This window comes from Oenanthe melanoleuca, unplaced genomic scaffold (genome assembly GCF_029582105.1).
Source record: "Oenanthe melanoleuca isolate GR-GAL-2019-014 unplaced genomic scaffold, OMel1.0 S075, whole genome shotgun sequence".
Classification (NCBI taxonomy): Eukaryota; Metazoa; Chordata; class Aves; order Passeriformes; family Muscicapidae; genus Oenanthe; species Oenanthe melanoleuca.
This window is the reverse complement of record NW_026612724.1, coordinates 6,685-24,697: the sequence shown is the minus strand read 5'-3', so window position 1 is coordinate 24,697 and position 18,013 is coordinate 6,685. Positions and strand designations below refer to the sequence as shown.

General features: G+C 47.7%; 2 pseudogenes; both read right to left on the bottom strand.

Moving 5' to 3' along the window:
- Positions 1-3,794: 3,794 nt before the first annotated feature.
- LOC130266528 (WW domain binding protein 1-like) lies at positions 3,795-4,828 on the bottom strand (annotated as a pseudogene).
- Positions 4,829-15,378: 10,550 nt separating this feature from the next.
- Positions 15,379-16,612, bottom strand: LOC130266527 (WW domain binding protein 1-like; annotated as a pseudogene).
- Positions 16,613-18,013: the final 1,401 nt, after the last annotated feature.

The window sequence follows — 18,013 nt, the reverse complement described above, 5'->3', positions numbered from 1 at the left end:
GTTGGAGGTTTTTTGGGGTGTTTCTAGGGGGGTTTTGGAATTCTTTGGGGGTTTTTTTGGGAACTTTTTGGGGTGTTTGGGGAATTTATTTGGAAGCTTTTGGGGATTTTTTGAGGATTTTTTTGGAAGTTTTGGGGATTTTTTGGGGAGTTTTTTGGGGAATTTTGGGGGGGATTTTGTTAATTTTGGGGGACATTTTTGGGGTGTTTTTTGGGTTTTTTTCTCACCATCGGCCGCCGGGTTATTGTGATTTTGTGGGATTTTTGCGGGGGTTTCTAGAGGGTTTTTTTGGGAGTTTTTGGGTTGGTTTTGGTAATTTTAGGGGATATTTTGGGGGTATTCTTGAGGTATTTTTGGTATTTTTGGGGTTTTTGTTCTTACCTTTGGCCGCCAGCTCCAGGTGGTTTTTGGGGTTTCTTTTGGGGATGTTTTTGGTAATTTATGGAGATTTTTTTGGGATTTTTGGGGGGGAATTTTTTTGAGGGTTTTGGTAATTTTTGGGGATAATTTTGAAATTGTTTTTTTGAGGTTTTTTTTTTTTTTAATTTTTGGGGGGATGTTTTTGGGATTTTGGGGAGTTTTCGGGAATTTTTGGAGGGATTTTTTGGGGGATTTTTTTTAAATTTTGGCGATTTCTTTGAAATTTTTTGGGGTATTTTTGGGGGTTTTTTTGGGGTTTTTTTTTTACCTTTGGCCGCCAGCTCCAGGTGATTTTTGGGGAATTTTTTGAGGATATTTTTGGTAATTTTTGGGGAATTTTTTTGGATTTTGGTAATTTTTTGGGGTTTTGTGGTAATTTTTGGGATTTTTTTGGGATTTTTTGGGGTATTTTTCGGGGGAATTTTTTGGGAATTTTTGGGGATTTTTTAGGGAATTTTTTTCGGGTTTTAGGGAATTTTTTGGGAATATTTATGAGGATTTTTTAAATTTGTTTGTTTTAGGTTTTATGGGCCTTTTTTGGGGATTTTGGGGGGATTTTTGGTGGGTTTTTGGAACTTCTTTGGGAATTCTTTGGGAAATATTTTTGGTAATTTTGGGGGATTTTGGGGGGCTTTTTCTTACCTTTGGCCGGCAGCTCCAGGTGGTTTTTGGGGTTTCTTTTGGGAATGTTTTTGGTAATTTTTGGAGGTTGTTTGGGGGATGTTTTTGGGGAAATTTTTGGGGGGATTTTGGTAATTTTTGGGGCTATTTTTGGGATGGTTTTTGGGGGTTTTTTGAGGTTTTTTGGAATTTTTAGGGGGATATTTTGGAATTTTTGGGGGGATTTTTGGGAATTTTTGGGGGGATATTTTTTGGGGATTTTTTTGGGTTTTTTTTTTTTTTTTTTTTTTTTTTTTTTAAATTTTTGGCGATTTTTTTGAGATTTTTATGGTAATTTTTGGGGTTTTTAGGTAGATTTTTGAGGTTCTTTCTCCCTTTGGCCGCCATCTGCAGCGGATTTTTGGGATTTTTTGGGGGGATATTTTTTAAAAGTTTGGGGATTTTTTGTGGATTTTTTCTGGGAATTGTTTTGGTAATTTTTGGGGATATTTTGGGGTGGGGGGGGGGTTCGAGGTTTTTTGTGGATTATTTGGGGATTTTTGGGGGTTTTGGGGAATTTTTGGGGGACATTGTTGGAGATTTTTTTTTTAATATTTTGGGGATTGTTTGGAGATTTCTTTGGGTGTTATTGGGGGTTTTTTCTTACCTTTGGCCGCCAGCTTCACGTGGTTTTTGGGGTTTTTTGGGGGGATATTTTTGGGATTTTTTGGGATTTTTTGTGGTATTTTTGGATAAAATTTTTTGGGAATTTTTGGCGTTTTATGGAATTTTCTTCGGGTTTTAGGAAATTTTATGGGATATTTATGGGGATTTTTTAAAAAATTTGTTTCTTTAGGTTTTTTGGGAATTTTTTGGGGGATATTTTTGGTAATTTTTGGGGATTTTTGGGGTATTTGGGGATGATTTTGGGGTATTTTTTGGGAATTTTTGGGGGGTTTTGGGGAATTTATTTGGAAGTTTTTTGGGATATTTTGAAGATTTTTTGGAAGTTTGGGGTATTTTTTGGGTAGTTTTTTGGAGATTTATTTGAGGGATTTTGGTAATTTTTGGGATACTTTGGGATGGTATTTTTGGGTTTTTTTGAGGTTTTTGCGGGGATTTTTTGGGATTTTTGGGGGTTTTGGGGAATTTTTACGGGGATTTTTTTGTTTTTTTTTAATTTTTATTTTTCTGGCGATTTTTTGGATATTTTGTTTTTTGTAATTTTTGGTGGTTTTTGGGTAGTATTTTTTGGTTTGGCCACCAGCTCCAGCTTATTTTTGGATTTTTTTGGGGTGATATTTTTAAAAATTTTTGGGATTTTCTGGTTTTTTTGGGAATTACTTTTTGGCTTTTGTTAATTTTTTGGATTTTTTGGGGATGTTTTTGGTGGTTTTTTGAGTTTTTTTGCGGATTTTTGGGGGATTTTTTGGGGGTTTGGTGTAGTTAGCCACAACCGCACGGAAGATCTCGGGTTGTACGAGGAGGTAGGGCCCCTTCCTCTCCATTGAGTTGCCAAGTTACGTAACCGCAAAAGGAAGTGACGTGGGCACGCCGCGGTTCTATAAGCGGGTGTCCACAGGAAAGAAATTGCATTTCGCCGTTCACCACATTGGTGTGATGTGTGATCTGTCCGGCAAGGTAGTAAGTGCGCCGTGGTCTCGCTCCTAACCAGGTCGCACTAGCCTAAGCTACAGGCAACATAGTGGTGCCGCAACCCGGTCTGCTCCCCGGCACACGGGCTTGAGCGGCGGGCGACGGGAAGCACGCTGGCGGAGGAGATGACCGAGGCAGCTGGCTGACCCCGGTGGGGAGGACGCTCCCAGTACCACCGAGATGGAATCACTCGGGAAGGTAATTGAAGAAATCCACACACAGTGGGGAATTCATTGCAAGTTTAATGACTTTAATACTGCTATTAGGCGGTTGTTAATGCTGAATGCTATTGATCGTCCTGTGGACGTTTTGCACTCCGAATGTTGGGGAGTGCACGACTGCTCTTGCTGAAGACGTTATTGCCTCCGGCTCTAGTAAATGTCTAAAGAGCTGGGGCAAAGTTAAACAAGCATTGACAAAGGCTCTAGAAGAGCAAGAGACGTGGAAGGCAGCCCAGCAATGTTTAAGAGCCATTCCGAAGCTGGGTGTTGGAGCCGCAACTCAGACTGTTGTTACCGATAACCTTGCAAGTTCACATTCGTTGTTGGACTAACAACCCTTCGCTGTCGCGACCCTCATCTCCACTCCCGACCTCCGATCCTAAACCAACCCAAACCCACTTCCCAACGCGATAGTTCCCCGTTTTCTAACGCCGGTACTAATGATATTAATGAAAGTGAAATGAAAATAAGACCACCACCCTATGCCCACAAAATGGCGCCGAAGGGGAGCGGGGAGGGGCGGGCCAACAGCTGATTCCCGCCACAGACATGCGCGGTCAAGACCAAGGGGAGGGAGGCGTGGTTTCTAACTGGGAGGGAGACCGGAGGCCTATCAGAGAGCGAGCATCACACGTTTCCTTATATGGCCAAGAAGCCCCTAGAAAAAAGGCGGAGTAAGGCAGGCGTCGCCACCAAAACCCAGAGGGCGGAGTCCAACTAAAAAGCACAGTCTGCCGGAAGTCCCTGACCACTCCACTTCCTCCCAGTCAGAGAGCGAGGTCGAGACACCCCTAAGGCCGAGCCGGGATGAGTGGTGCAAGGAGTTTAAATCTAGAAAACAATGTCCTTCTTGCGCAAAGCCCAGCTTCGATTCAGATTTCTATTCGGATTCCGACCCAGACTCAGAGCTTATGCCGGCAACTTTTGCCGAATTTGTAAATCAAACCCCGTGGCGTGCAAACAAAAAGAGCTCCTCCGTGGCACTGAAGAGCCCTTCCTCCTCGTCCCCGTGGGGACGGCTGCTGCAGCTGTCGCAGAAGTCCAGGGGCCCGTCCAGAGCGTCGTCAATGAGCCCATCAAAGTCCTTGAGGTCGTCGTGGTGATGACCCCGGTTGCACACACACACTTCTATGCCGAGTCGCCGGTGAAACGGCGCTGCCTGCCCGGCGTCTTGTCCTTGGCGTCGGGGATGGCGCCGCTTTGCTCCAAGCTTTTAGAGCTGTAACCTTTCAGCAGTTCCTCCTTGCACTCCGTATCCTTATCGGGACCGGCCCTCTCCACCAGCTCGGCTCCCGTGCTGGCGCCGCTGGGCTCCATGCGTTGCGTTTTGGCCACGGCTCTCTCACCCAGCACGGTGGGGGCTCGGGGTCCCCGCGGCCGGGCGCCCCGGTGCTGTCAGTACTGCTGGTATTGCTGCTGGGTGCTGCAGAGCTGCTCTGTGCTGGCTGCAGGGCTCTGGGCGTGTCCGGGATTGTGCTACTGCTGCCTGCTGGGACACACTGCTGATGTAAGGCACTGTACGGGGGCGGGGGGGTCGGCGGTCGGTTCACCACTTCCTCATAGGGAGGTAGCAAATAATTTGGCAAAAACCGGAAATAGAAGGGCAGGGCTGAGTAGTTATGGGCCTCCCGGTAGGCGATCAGGTTGATCTCGTGCTGCCGCTGCTGGGCCTGCAGGCGGTGCTTGGTGCGGCGGTGATGGCAAGCACAACAGCAGCTGAGGATGATGATGATGGTCCACACCAGCCAAAACCCTTCTCCTGTGAATTATCTTCTTTCATTAACAAAATCCAGTTTCCTGCTCAAGTCACTCCCTCTCCCTCTCCAGGACATTTAGCAAATGTCAGTATCTTGACAAGCTCTCTCAGCCTGGGCGGGCTCCGCGCCGGCGGGCAGCCCCTCGGGCAGGGCCTGGAGCAGCAGCAGGGCCATGGCGAGCCCTCAGTTTCACCGTGGAACACACCAGTTTTTGTCATTCCCAAGCGCAGTGGCGAAGGTTTTCGCCTGTTACATGACCTACGAGCTGTCAACAAAAAGATTCAGCCAATGGGACCAGTGCTGCCCAAGCTGCCCAGCAATTCTTTTATACCCACAAACCAGCCTTGTGCCGTGATTGATATTAAAGGCTGCTTTTTCTCAATTCCGCTGCATGAGCAGGACAAAGAGCGGTTCGCCTTTTCCATCATTTTTCAAATGGTCATCAACCTAGCCTTCGGTTTCAGTGGAAGGTTCTACCCCAAGGCATGATCAGCTCTCCCACGATTTGCCAAATCGTCGTTAGCAAAGCCCTGGCCCCAGTCCGATTGAAGAACCCCGAAGCAACAATCATCCAGTATATGGATGACATCTTGATCGCCGCCTCCACATCAAGCCAAGTAGACGCCATCGTAACAGAGGTTTCAAGTGCCCTGAAAATCAACGGGTTTGAAATAGCAGAAGCAAAGAAAAAAAGGGCCCTTCCGTCACCTTTTTGGGCGTAAAAATTGACAGTTCTTGTGTGTCACCTCCTGCATTCAAAATCCGACGCGACGTCAAGACGCTGCATGATGTTCAGCAGCTGGTAGGGTCTTTACAGTGGCTGCGAAACACCATCCTTATTCCCCCAGAGGTCATGTCCCCCTTGTATGACCTCTTGAAAGGCAAGCACCCCTGGGAATCCAAAGTTATCTCAAAAGAGGCCGCCCACTCGCTTGATTACATCGAACGACAGTTGGCTGTAGCTGCACTAGCTAGGTGGAATCCCAACCTGCCTTTAGACCTGTACGTGCATTTCACAAAGGAGGGGGGAGTCGGAGCGTTAGCTCAAGGCCCTCCCGAGTCAGCCAAGCCAGTGCAGTGGGTACTCCTGGGAAAATCTCAAGGAGCCTTTACTCCCGGAGTTGAGTGCCTCGGAAGTGTAATTATGAAGGGCCGAAAGCTCGCCCTGAACCATCTAGGCTCCGAGCCCACAAAAATATATCTCCCATTCAGAAAGCAAATTCCTTCTGCATCGGTAGCGCTTTCAGAACACCTTGCACTAGCTCTGTTCGGATTCGGAGGAGAACTCTGCTACGCCGCGAAGCCTCCATGGATTCAGCTACTCGCTGTAGTGGACATTAATCTCCCACCTAAAGTCCTAGATCGACCTCTACCCGGTCCAACTGTGTTCACGGATGCATCATCAACAACCTCTACAGCAGCAGTCGTATGGCAAGAACAAGGTCGGTGGCAATGTGTAAAAATGAAAGATCAGTCTTTGTCTGTTCAGTTGCTAGAAGCGTCCGCAATAGTGCTGGCTTGCAACTTGTTCCCAACCAACCATCTCAATATCGTTACTGACTCCTTGTTTGCAGCAAAGCTCTGTCAGTCCATGTCTCACCCAGGCGTTGCCATTTCACCGGCTGCTTTAACGATTGAAGAAGCACTGCACTCACGACAAGGCACTGTGACAGTCATCCATATAAACAGCCACAGCCCCATTAAAGGATATTTCCAGCTGGGAAATGATAAAGCTGATGCCGCAGCCAAGAACCTATGGACCTTACAAAGCGCGCGACAGTTGCACGAGTCCCTGCACATAGGAGCCAGAGCACTAGCCAAGCAATGCGACATTTCCATGTCTGATGCCAAGCACATTGTAGCCACCTGTCCTTACTGCCAGAAGTCTCCATTGTGGTCCTGTGGTGTCAGCCCTAGAGGCCTAAAAGCCTCAGAAATTTGGCAAACCGACTTCACACTATGCCAGCTACTAAAACCCAGAGCGTGGCTCGCTGTTACCGTAGACACGTTCAGCGGAGTCATTATTGGGACCCAACAGGCGAAAGCAAATTCTAAAGCTGCAGTCCAACACTGGTTATCAGCCATGGCCTGGCTCGGTATCCCAAGGCAAATTAAAACAGACAACGGAACTCGTTTTGTTTCAAAAGCGGCCCAAGAATTCACCAACAAATGGGGCATTGTCCTGAAGCAGGGCACTCCATACAACACTACCGGACAGGCCATTGTGGAGAGAGCCAATCAAACCCTAAAGTCAAAACTGGAAACTCTGGCAAGGGCTGAGGGGTTTGTCAGTACCATTCCCCCGTCAGAGCAGCCACGTTTGCTCGCAACTGCCATGCTCGCCCTAAATTAATTTCCTAGAGGGGATCAAGGTCAGGCTCCTTCACAGAAGCATTGGGCTGTAGAAGCGGTGCAAGAGGGTCCCCCGGTCAGCATAAAAAATGAGTTAGGAGAATGGGAAACAGGGTGGAAACTAGTTGTAACTGGCAGAGGGTACGCAGCAGTAAAAAGAGATAATGACATTAAGTGGTGCCCCTTAAAATCCATAAGGCCGGTTTTGCCTAGCAAAAGCTAACAGACACTCTGAGTATTTTCCCACAGGTCTCCTATTACAGGCCATCAGCCAAGCCTCCGACTTCTTCTTGTGCCTTTGCATCCTGTTGACATCGATCCACCTCAACACCGGCCATCACCCTTATCAGCCCCACGTCTGGACGTTTCGAAACTTCATCACTGGCGCCATCATAGGCCAGACCGAAACCAACACTCCAGCCTGGACCGTGCGCCTGACAGACATTTTTACCAGCGATCGATCCGGCCAAGCCTCTCAAGTCATCAAGGTAGGGACATATTGGTGCCCGAGTAATAACCCCGGTAAAGAGTATTGCACCTACCCAGGTTACTGGTTCTGTGGATATTGGGGATGCGAGACCATAGTAACTGGCAACCGATGGAAGCCTCCCAAGGAAGACGAATTCTTAAAAGTGACAGGTTGGCCCAGTAGCTGCATTTCCAGGAGCACTTACCAAGGTAAGCATCCTGGAAACTGCACACATCTCACAGTTACGGTCCTGCGGGCGAATGATCCATCTTGGGCAATAGGCAAATTATGGTCAATTTACATGCGTGAAGATATGTCTCTCACCCGCAATCCTGACAGAGGCGCTGTCGTGCAAATCATTAGGTCCCCATCACATAAGCGACACATAGCAGTAGTGCCTAATGAATTGGCGACCTTTCGAAAAAATAAACCCCATGGCCACCTTATCCATGGAGAAAAAAACCGCTTGCCACCGCTACCTTATTAAACCCTGCACAAGCTATTCCTACACCCGAGACCCTTTCGCAAAATTTGTTTACCCGAATGTTGCGTGCTGCCTTTATATCCCTTAACACCTCACGTCCCGAACTCACAAGGTCATGTTGGTTGTGTTACGATTCCAGACCGCCCTTTTACGAGGGAATTGGTTCCAAAAAACCTTTAAATATTCCCAGGAAGCCAGTCCCAAACAATGCAAGTGGGATGCTCCCAGCAAAGGGATCACCCTAGGAATAATTTCAGGCTATGGAGCTTGTATAGGAAACAAAAGTGTTAAAACCCAAAATAAAGAGCTGTGTGGCTCCTCAATCCGCTTAGACCAACGCAAAAAATGGGCCATTCCTGCATCGGGAAATATGTGGGCTTGTCACGCCACCGGGCTTACCCCCTGTGTTTCCGTAAAGCACTTTAACGAAATTAACGATTTCTGTGTTCAAGTTGTTGTCATTCCCAGGATCCTTTACCACACGGATGATGAGGTCACGCTGCACTTCGAGACTGAGCCGCAGCGAATAAAACGGGAAGTAGCCACCGCAGTCAGTCTAGCAGTTCTGCTAACTTTCGGAGGAACAGGTGCAGCCACCGGCATTACATCACTAGCCACACAAAAACAAAGCCTGCAGCAGTTACAGCAAACAATAGACGAAGACCTCCTTGAAATCCACGGAAATATTTTAAGACTGGAAGAATCTTTGTTTTTCCTGTCAGAAATGGTCCTCCAAAATAGGCGAGGTCTGGAGCTGCTGCTAATGCAGCAGGGAGGATTATGCGCAGCTTTAAACGAGGAGTGTTGCACCTACGTGAACCGCTCAGGTCCCATCCGACAATCTACGGCAGAGCTCAAAAATAGACTCAAGCGTCGCAGCTACGAGCTCCAGCAGCAAAACTGGTTTAAATCCCTCTTCAGCCAACACCCTTGGATTACCCCTATAGTCTCTACCCTAATAGGACCCGTTGTTGTTATAATACTTGCCCTTATATTTGGACCTTGTTTGCTTAATAGAGTCACCCGGTTTGTTAAAGCCCGGTTAAGTCAAGTTGATATTTTGCTTTTGCAGCAAAGGCAGCTAACTTAAACTAACCGCAAAGCTCGTTTAATTTACTAACGATTTAGTTTATTTGCATGTTGTTAACAAGTTGTCTATCCAAATTGTAGTTGTTGCGTTTGTATAAGTTAAAGTTAATTGTTCATGGAGAGGGGGAAATGTAGTTAGCCACAACCGCACGGAAGATCTCGGGTTGTACGAGGAGGTAGGGCCCCTTCCTCTCCATTGAGTTGCCAAGTTACGTAACCGCAAAAGGAAGTGACGTGGGCACGCCGCGGTTCTATAAGCGGGTGTCCACAGGAAAGAAATTGCATTTCGCCGTTCACCACATTGGTGTGATGTGTGATCTGTCCGGCAAGGTAGTAAGTGCGCCGTGGTCTCGCTCCTAACCAGGTCGCACTAGCCTAAGCTACAGGCAACAGTTTGGGGAATTTTTAGGGGGACTTTTTTGGAGATTTTTTTTTTTTTTTTTTTAATTTTTGACGATTTTTGGGGATTTTGTCTGGGGTATTTTTGTGGGTTTTTTTTGGGATTTTTCTTACCTTTGGCCGCCACTTCCACGTGGCTTTTGGGGTTTTTTGGTGGGATATTTCTGGTAATCTTTGGGGATTTTTTTGGCGGGGAATTTTTTTTGGATTTTTGGTGATTTTGGGGGATATATTTGGGATTTTTTGGGTTTTTTTGAGTTTTTATTGAGATTTTTGGTGGTTTCTTTTTGAATTTTTGGGGAGTTTTGGGAAATTTTTGGAGGGATTTTTTTTTTTTTTTTTTTTTTTTTTTTTTTGCGATATTTTGGGTATTTTTTGGGGTATTTTTGGGGGGTTTTTGAGTTGTTTTTCTTACCTTTGGCCGCCAGCTCCAGGTGATTTTGGGGGGGGATTTTTTTAAGAATATTTTTTGTAATTTTGGGGTTTTTTTTTTTGGGAACTGTTTTTGCGTTTTGGGGAATTTTGGGTTTTTTTTGGTAATTTTTAGGGATATTTTAGGGATTGTTTTGGGAATGTTTTGGGAGGTTTTTGGTAATTTTTGAGAATGTTTTTGGGTGGTTTTGGGTTTTTTTCTCCTATTTGGCCGCCAGCTTCAGGTGATTTTTGGGGGGTTTTCGGTAATCTTTTGGGGTGTTTTTGGGCTTTTGGTGGGGGGGGGGGTTGGTATTTTTTAGCAATTTTTGGGGGTTTTTGGGATTTTTTTTTGGTTTTTTGGGATATTTGGGGGGGTTTTTGGGAGATATTTTAGGGGTGTTGGGGACCCCTGCAGCTGACAATTATCAACACTCACCGGCTGGACCACCACCCAAATGAAAAGGGAAAAGGAGAAGAATAAAACCACAAGCCAAAAACCAGGCACGCTCTAAAAAGGCGGAGCCAAGGAGTGGCCGTGCTAAACAGTTCCCAGAAACTGCTGACTGTACATGAAGGTCTATGAGTATGTAACAAATGGATGGATCGTGAAACGTATTTACAGGGGTGTTCCCAATGCAGGTGTGCTCCGGGCAGCATGCCAAGCACCCGGTCCTTTTAACCCTTGGCTTCGTGCAGGTCTCCTATTGCCTTTTTTATTAAACCTTGTAATTCTCCCAGAACCGTGAACCGTGTTTTTCACACTGAGGCGTCGCCGCCGCGCCCGGATCGAGCGGGGAGCGGGGGGTGTGTGTGAATAGAGGGGAGGGTGACGCCGAGTTCGGGCTGCGAGGTCCGCGCTGGCGAAGGCTGAGACCGGCCGTGGCTGCGAGCGTGGGAAGGGCGGCAGTGCTGCCGCCTTGTGGGCACAGTGCGGTACTGCATGCTACCCTTCTCAAGATGGCGAAAGCCACCCCCCCCCCCCCCCCCCCCCCCCGTGCCGGGACCCTGCCATGTGGGACTGCAGCCACGCTCCAGATGGCGCCTACGGCCGCAGCAGAACCCCGAAGCAGAGAAAGGCATCCCCGCCGCTGCCTGTCGGCGCCTGTCCGACTCCCACGCGCCCGCGGCGCAGCTGAGCCCACAGCCCGTGTCCGCACTCTCGGAAACGCCGCAGAAAACCGCGCCGCGGGGATCGGTGTCTGCGTCGCGCGCAGGCAGCCCCCAAAACACACTGAGGTCCTTGCTTTCCCGCCCTTTCTGCCGCCATATATAGAAGGTCAGGCGCGTGCCGGCCAAACCGCCATCTTGAGAGTGGCAAGACAAGACTTCCGCCCTTCGCTGCTGCCGTCTTTAGTACTGGCAGAGGCCACTTCCGGCCCGGCTGCCATCTTTGTTGTGGTACCCGTAACGCCCCTCACCATGTCAATTTCTAATCCGCCTGCCTGAATCCGGCAACGACGCCGAAAAGAGCTCCGGCCGACGCTCGAGCGGCGGCAGGCACGGGCGGGGATGCTTGTCTCGGCCGGGCTCCTGCCGCAAGCGGCATCCGCAGCGTGGCGGCAGTCCTACAGGGCAGGTCCCGGCACGCGCTCGCCCCCATCATCGAAGGGCACGCGCGCAGCACCGCGCTGTGCCCACAGGACGGCAGCGCTGCCAGGGCGCCGGAGCGGGGCTGGGGTTGCGACGGGCTGGGCTTGTGTGAGAAGTGGATCTTTGGGTGAGTGACAGGCGTGGTGGTGCACCGAGAAATTGGCTAGTTAGCTAAATACTGAATTAACTGCCCAACTAACTAATAAGGTGTGGCTGTAGTTAACTCTCTACTTTCATTAGTACTCCAGAGTAGGCATGGAATGGTCAATCAAGGTAATTATTAGTCACTGCCATCTGGAGTATTAATGAGGGGCCCTACCTGGTATATATGAAAAAGAAGAAAAAATAGGTATGTCTGGTGCAGCAGTAGAAAATTTCAGGCTCCTGAGGTGTAAATATTTTATTTAAATAATAATGTAAGGTATTTTGCCGGGGCTTTTTTGTGTTTTTTTTTTTTTTGTTTGTTGTGTTTGTTTTGTTTTTTTTTTTTTTAATTTGTTTGGTTTTGTTTTGGTTTTTTTTTTCTCACAGGGAGCCTGAAAATTTCTACTGCTGATTTTTTAATTTTACAGCTAGAAAGCAAAGTTGGAAACAGGGTTAGAGTTAGGGTTAAAACTAGAGCTAATATGAAATAGAGAGAAAGAGCAAAACGGAGTTCGGGTTAGGGGAAAATAGTAAAACAGAGTTAGAGAAACAGAGAAAGACTTTCAGTGGAAGAGTGGTAGAGGGATATAAGGAAACAGCCATAGAGTTAGAGAACCAGAGAGACAGAAGCAGTGAGAAACAGAAACACAGAGATAGAGTTAGAGAGGCAGTCAAAAATAAAGTTAAAAACAGAAAAGCACAGTCATAAATAGACTGAAAGGTAAAGTGAGAAGCAAAGCAAGAAATACAGTGAAAAAAAAAGACTAAATCACACCAAAGAAAGACAGGAGCCAAGGGGAAGAAGTGGGGTATCCTGACTAGGGGTGACTTAACTTTATTGAATGAATGTTTTTATTCACAGCAAAACACAGCAAGGTGTACAAAGGCAAGGACAGGTACCAATTCAATTACAGATACACTCCATGGACACAGTGCTAAAGGTGAATTTACATACAGAGCAAGGCATGGAAATGCAGCAGCAAGTGCAAACACAGAACAATACAGGGGAACAAAAACCAAATATATAATTGGCATAATACGTTGTATTGTGTGACAAAGGTGGCTTTCATCCTTTTTTTTTTTTTTTTTTTTTTTTTTTTTTGATAAATTAAAAAGATGCCTTGTATTCTTGGAGTGTTGCATTCTACCTCTGTTGTTTTTCCTGGTAGTCTGGATCCTCTGCTTAGATTTTTTTCTTCATTTTTTAGATGTCCTGGGTGTTTTGGATGTCCCGATTGAGGGCAGTGATGGCTTTCATGAAGAAATCTTCAAATGAAGACAGGATTATCCAAACACTTCCCTTCCCTGCTGCACTAGAAGCCAGGAATATCCTGTTGCTTCAGTCTGAAAACGGAACAGGTACAGGTTTTTTTGGTATTGTGTCATTTCTACCAGCGGTGTGAAAGGGGCATCATTTTGAGCCATTTTTAATAATTTTTGGGGATATTTTTGGGGTGTTTTGGCTGGTTTTTTGGGGTGTTTTTTGGGTTTTTTTTCTCACTTTGGCCACCTGGTCCAGCTAATTTTTGGAGTTTTTTTGGGGAATATTTTTGGTTTTTTGGGGGATGTTTTTGGGAATTTTTTTCAGGATTTTTGGAAATTTTGGGAGGGGCGTTTGGTAATTTTTGGGATTTTTTTGGGATTTTTTGGGGCATTTGGGGGGAAATTTTTTGGGAATCTTTTGGGATTTTAGGAAATTTTTTTCGGGTTTGGGAATTTTTGGGATATTATGGGATTTTTTTTTTTGTTTTTTGGGTTTTTTGGGATTTTGGGGGATTTTTGGGGGTTTTTGGAATTTGGGAATTTTGGGGATATTTTTGGTAATTTTTGGGATTTTGGGCTTTTTTTATTGGGTAGGTGGTTTTTGGGGTTTTTTGGAATGTTTTGGTAATTTTGGAGGGTTTGGGGGAGTTTGGGAATTTTTGGGGGATTTTGGTAATTTTTGGGGCTATTTTTGGGATGGTTTTTGGGGTTTTTTGAGGTTTTTTGGGGTGTGTTTTGGGGGATTTTTGGGAATTTTTGGGGGATATTTTTGGGGATTTTTTTTTTTTTTTTTTTTTTTTTTTTTTTTTTTTTTTTTTTTAAATTTTTGGCGATTTTTTTGAGTTTTTATGGTAATTTTGGGGGGTTTTTAGGTGGATTTTGAGGTTCTTTCTCCCCTTTGGCCGCATCTGCAGCGGATTTTTGGGATTTTTGGGGGGATATTTTTTAAAAGTTTTGGGGATTTTTTGGGTAGTTTTTGGAGATTTATTTGAGGAATTTGGTAATTTTGGGGATACTTTTGGGATGGTATTTTTGGGTTTTTTTTGAGGTTTTTGCGGGGATTTTTTGGGATTTTTGGGGGGTTTGGGGAATTTTTACGGGGATTTTTTTGTTTTTTTTAATTTTTATTTTATCCTGGCGATTTTTGGATATTTTGTTTTTGTAATTTTTGGTGGTTTTGGGTAGTATTTTTGGTTTGGCCACCAGCTCCAGCTTATTTTTGGGATTTTTTTGGGGTGATATTTTTAAAAATTTTTGGGGATTTTCTGGGGATTTTTGGGAATTACTTTTGGGCTTTTGTTAATTTTTGGATTTTTTGGGATGTTTTTTGGTGGTTTTTTGAGTTTTTTGCGGATTTTTGGGGGGATTTTTTGGGGGTTTGGTGTAGTTAGCCACAACCGCACGGAAGATCTCGGGTTGTACGAGGAGGTAGGGCCCCTTCCTCTCCATTGAGTTGCCAAGTTACGTAACCGCAAAAGGAAGTGACGTGGGCACGCCGCGGTTCTATAAGCGGGTGTCCACAGGAAAGAAATTGCATTTCGCCGTTCACCACATTGGTGTGATGTGTGATCTGTCCGGCAAGGTAGTAAGTGCGCCGTGGTCTCGCTCCTAACCAGGTCGCACTAGCCTAAGCTACAGGCAACATAGTGGTGCCGCAACCCGGTCTGCTCCCCGGCACACGGGCTTGAGCGGCGGGCGACGGGAAGCACGCTGGCGGAGGAGACGACCGAGGCAGCTGGCTGACCCCGGTGGGGAGGACGCTCCCAGTACCACCGAGATGGAATCACTCGGGAAGGTAATTGAAGAAATCCACACACAGTGGGGAATTCATTGCAAGTTTAATGACTTTAATACTGCTATTAGGCGGTTGTTAATGCTGAATGCTATTGATCGTCCTGTGGACGTTTTGCACTCCGAATGTTGGGGGTTGTGCACGACTGCTCTTGCTGAAGACGTTATTGCCTCCGGCTCTAGTAAATGTCTAAAGAGATGGGGCAAAGTTAAACAAGCATTGACAAAGGCTCTAGAAGAGCAAGAGACGTGGAAGGCAGCCCAGCAATGTTTAAGAGCCATTCCGAAGCTGGGTGTTGGAGCCGCAACTCAGACTGTTGTTACCGATAACCTTGCAAGTTCACATTCGTTGTTGGATACTAACAACCCTTCGCTGTCGCGACCCTCATCTCCACTCCCGACCTCCGATCCTAAACCTAACCCAAACCCACTTCCCCAACGCGATAGTTCCCCGTTTTCTAACGCCGGTACTAATGATATTAATGAAAGTGAAATGAAAATAAGACCACCACCCTATGCCCCACAAAATGGCGCCGAAGGGAGCGGGAGGGGCGGGGCCAACAGCTGATTCCCGCCACAGACATGCGCGGTCAAGACCAAGGGGAGGGAGGCGTGGTTTCTAACTGGGAGGGGAGACCGGAGGCCTATCAGAGAGCGAGCCATCACACGTTATATGGCCAAGAAGCCCCTAGAAAAAAGGCGGAGTAAGGCAGGCGTCGCCACCAAAAACCCAGAGGGCGGAGTCCAACTAAAAAGCACAGTCTGCCGGAAGTCCCTGACCACTCCACTTCCTCCCAGTCAGAGAGCGAGGTCGAGACACCCCTAAGGCCGAGCCGGGATGAGTGGTGCAAGGAGTTTAAATCTAGAAAACAATGTCCTTCTTGCGCAAAGCCCAGCTTCGATTCAGATTTCTATTCGGATTCCGACCCAGACTCAGAGCTTATGCCGGCAACTTTTGCCGAATTTGTAAATCAAACCCCGTGGCGTGCAAACAAAAAGAGCTCCTCCGTGGCACTGAAGAGCCCTTCCTCCTCGTCCCCGTGGGGACGGCTGCTGCAGCTGTCGCAGAAGTCCAGGGGCCCGTCCAGAGCGTCGTCAATGAGCCCATCAAAGTCCTTGAGGTCGTCGTGGTGATGACCCCGGTTGCACACACACACTTCTATGCCCGAGTCGCCGGTGAAACGGCGCTGCCTGCCCGGCGTCTTGTCCTTGGCGTCGGGGATGGCGCCGCTTTGCTCCAAGCTTTTAGAGCTGTAACCTTTCAGCAGTTCCTCCTTGCACTCCGTATCCTTATCGGGACCGGCCCTCTCCACCAGCTCGGCTCCCGTGCTGGCGCCGCTGGGCTCCATGCGTTGCGTTTTGGCCACGGCTCTCTCACCCAGCACGGTGGTGGAGGGCTCGGGGTCCCCGCGGCCGGGCGCCCCGTGCTGTCAGTACTGCTGGTATTGCTGCTGGGTGCTGCAGAGCTGCTCTGTGCTGGCTGCAGGGCTCTGGGCGTGTCCGGGATTGTGCTACTGCTGCCTGCTGGGACACACTGCTGATGTAAGGCACTGTACGGGGGGGGGGGGTCGGCGGTCGGTTCACCACTTCCTCATAGGGAGGTAGCAAATAATTTGGCAAAAACCGGAAATAGAAGGGCAGGGCTGAGTAGTTATGGGCCTCCCGGTAGGCGATCAGGTTGATCTCGTGCTGCCGCTGCTGGGCCTGCAGGCGGTGCTTGGTGCGGCGGTGATGGCAAGCACAACAGCAGCTGAGGATGATGATGATGGTCCACACCAGCCAAAACCCTTCTCCTGTGAATTATCTCTTTCATTAACAAAATCCAGTTTCCTGCTCAAGTCACTCCTCTCCCTCTCCAGGACATTTAGCAAATGTCAGTATCTTGACAAGCTCTCTCAGCCTGGGCGGGCTCCGCGCCGGCGGGCAGCCCCTCGGGCAGGGCCTGGAGCAGCAGCAGGGCCATGGCGAGCCCTCAGTTTCACCGTGGAACACACCAGTTTTTGTCATTCCCAAGCGCAGTGGCGAAGGTTTTCGCCTGTTACATGACCTACGAGCTGTCAACAAAAAGATTCAGCCAATGGGACCAGTGCTGCCCAAGCTGCCCAGCAATTCTTTTATACCCACAAACCAGCCTTGTGCCGTGATTGATATTAAAGCTGCTTTTTCTCAATTCCGCTGCATGAGCAGGACAAAGAGCGGTTCGCCTTTTCCATCATTTTTTCAAATGGTCATCAACCTAGCCTTCGGTTTCAGTGGAAGGTTCTACCCCAAGGCATGATCAGCTCTCCCACGATTTGCCAAATCGTCGTTAGCAAAGCCCTGGCCCCAGTCCGATTGAAGAACCCCGAAGCAACAATCATCCAGTATATGGATGACATCTTGATCGCCGCCTCCACATCAAGCCAAGTAGACGCCATCGTAACAGAGGTTTCAAGTGCCCTGAAAATCAACGGGTTTGAAATAGCAGAAGCAAAGATAAAAAAGGGCCCTTCCGTCACCTTTTTGGGCGTAAAAATTGACAGTTCTTGTGTGTCACCTCCTGCATTCAAAATCCGACGCGACGTCAAGACGCTGCATGATGTTCAGCAGCTGGTAGGGTCTTTACAGTGGCTGCGAAACACCATCCTTATTCCCCCAGAGGTCATGTCCCCCTTGTATGACCTCTTGAAAGGCAAGCACCCCTGGGAATCCAAAGTTATCTCAAAAGAGGCCGCCCACTCGCTTGATTACATCGAACGACAGTTGGCTGTAGCTGCACTAGCTAGGTGGAATCCCAACCTGCCTTTAGACCTGTACGTGCATTTCACAAAGGAGGGGGGAGTCGGAGCGTTAGCTCAAGGCCCTCCCGAGTCAGCCAAGCCAGTGCAGTGGGTACTCCTGGGAAAATCTCAAGGAGCCTTTACTCCCGGAGTTGAGTGCCTCGGAAGTGTAATTATGAAGGGCCGAAAGCTCGCCCTGAACCATCTAGGCTCCGAGCCCACAAAAATATATCTCCCATTCAGAAAGCAAATTCCTTCTGCATCGGTAGCGCTTTCAGAACACCTTGCACTAGCTCTGTTCGGATTCGGAGGAGAACTCTGCTACGCCGCGAAGCCTCCATGGATTCAGCTACTCGCTGTAGTGGACATTAATCTCCCACCTAAAGTCCTAGATCGACCTCTACCCGGTCCAACTGTGTTCACGGATGCATCATCAACAACCTCTACAGCAGCAGTCGTATGGCAAGAACAAGGTCGGTGGCAATGTGTAAAAATGAAAGATCAGTCTTTGTCTGTTCAGTTGCTAGAAGCGTCCGCAATAGTGCTGGCTTGCAACTTGTTCCCAACCAACCATCTCAATATCGTTACTGACTCCTTGTTTGCAG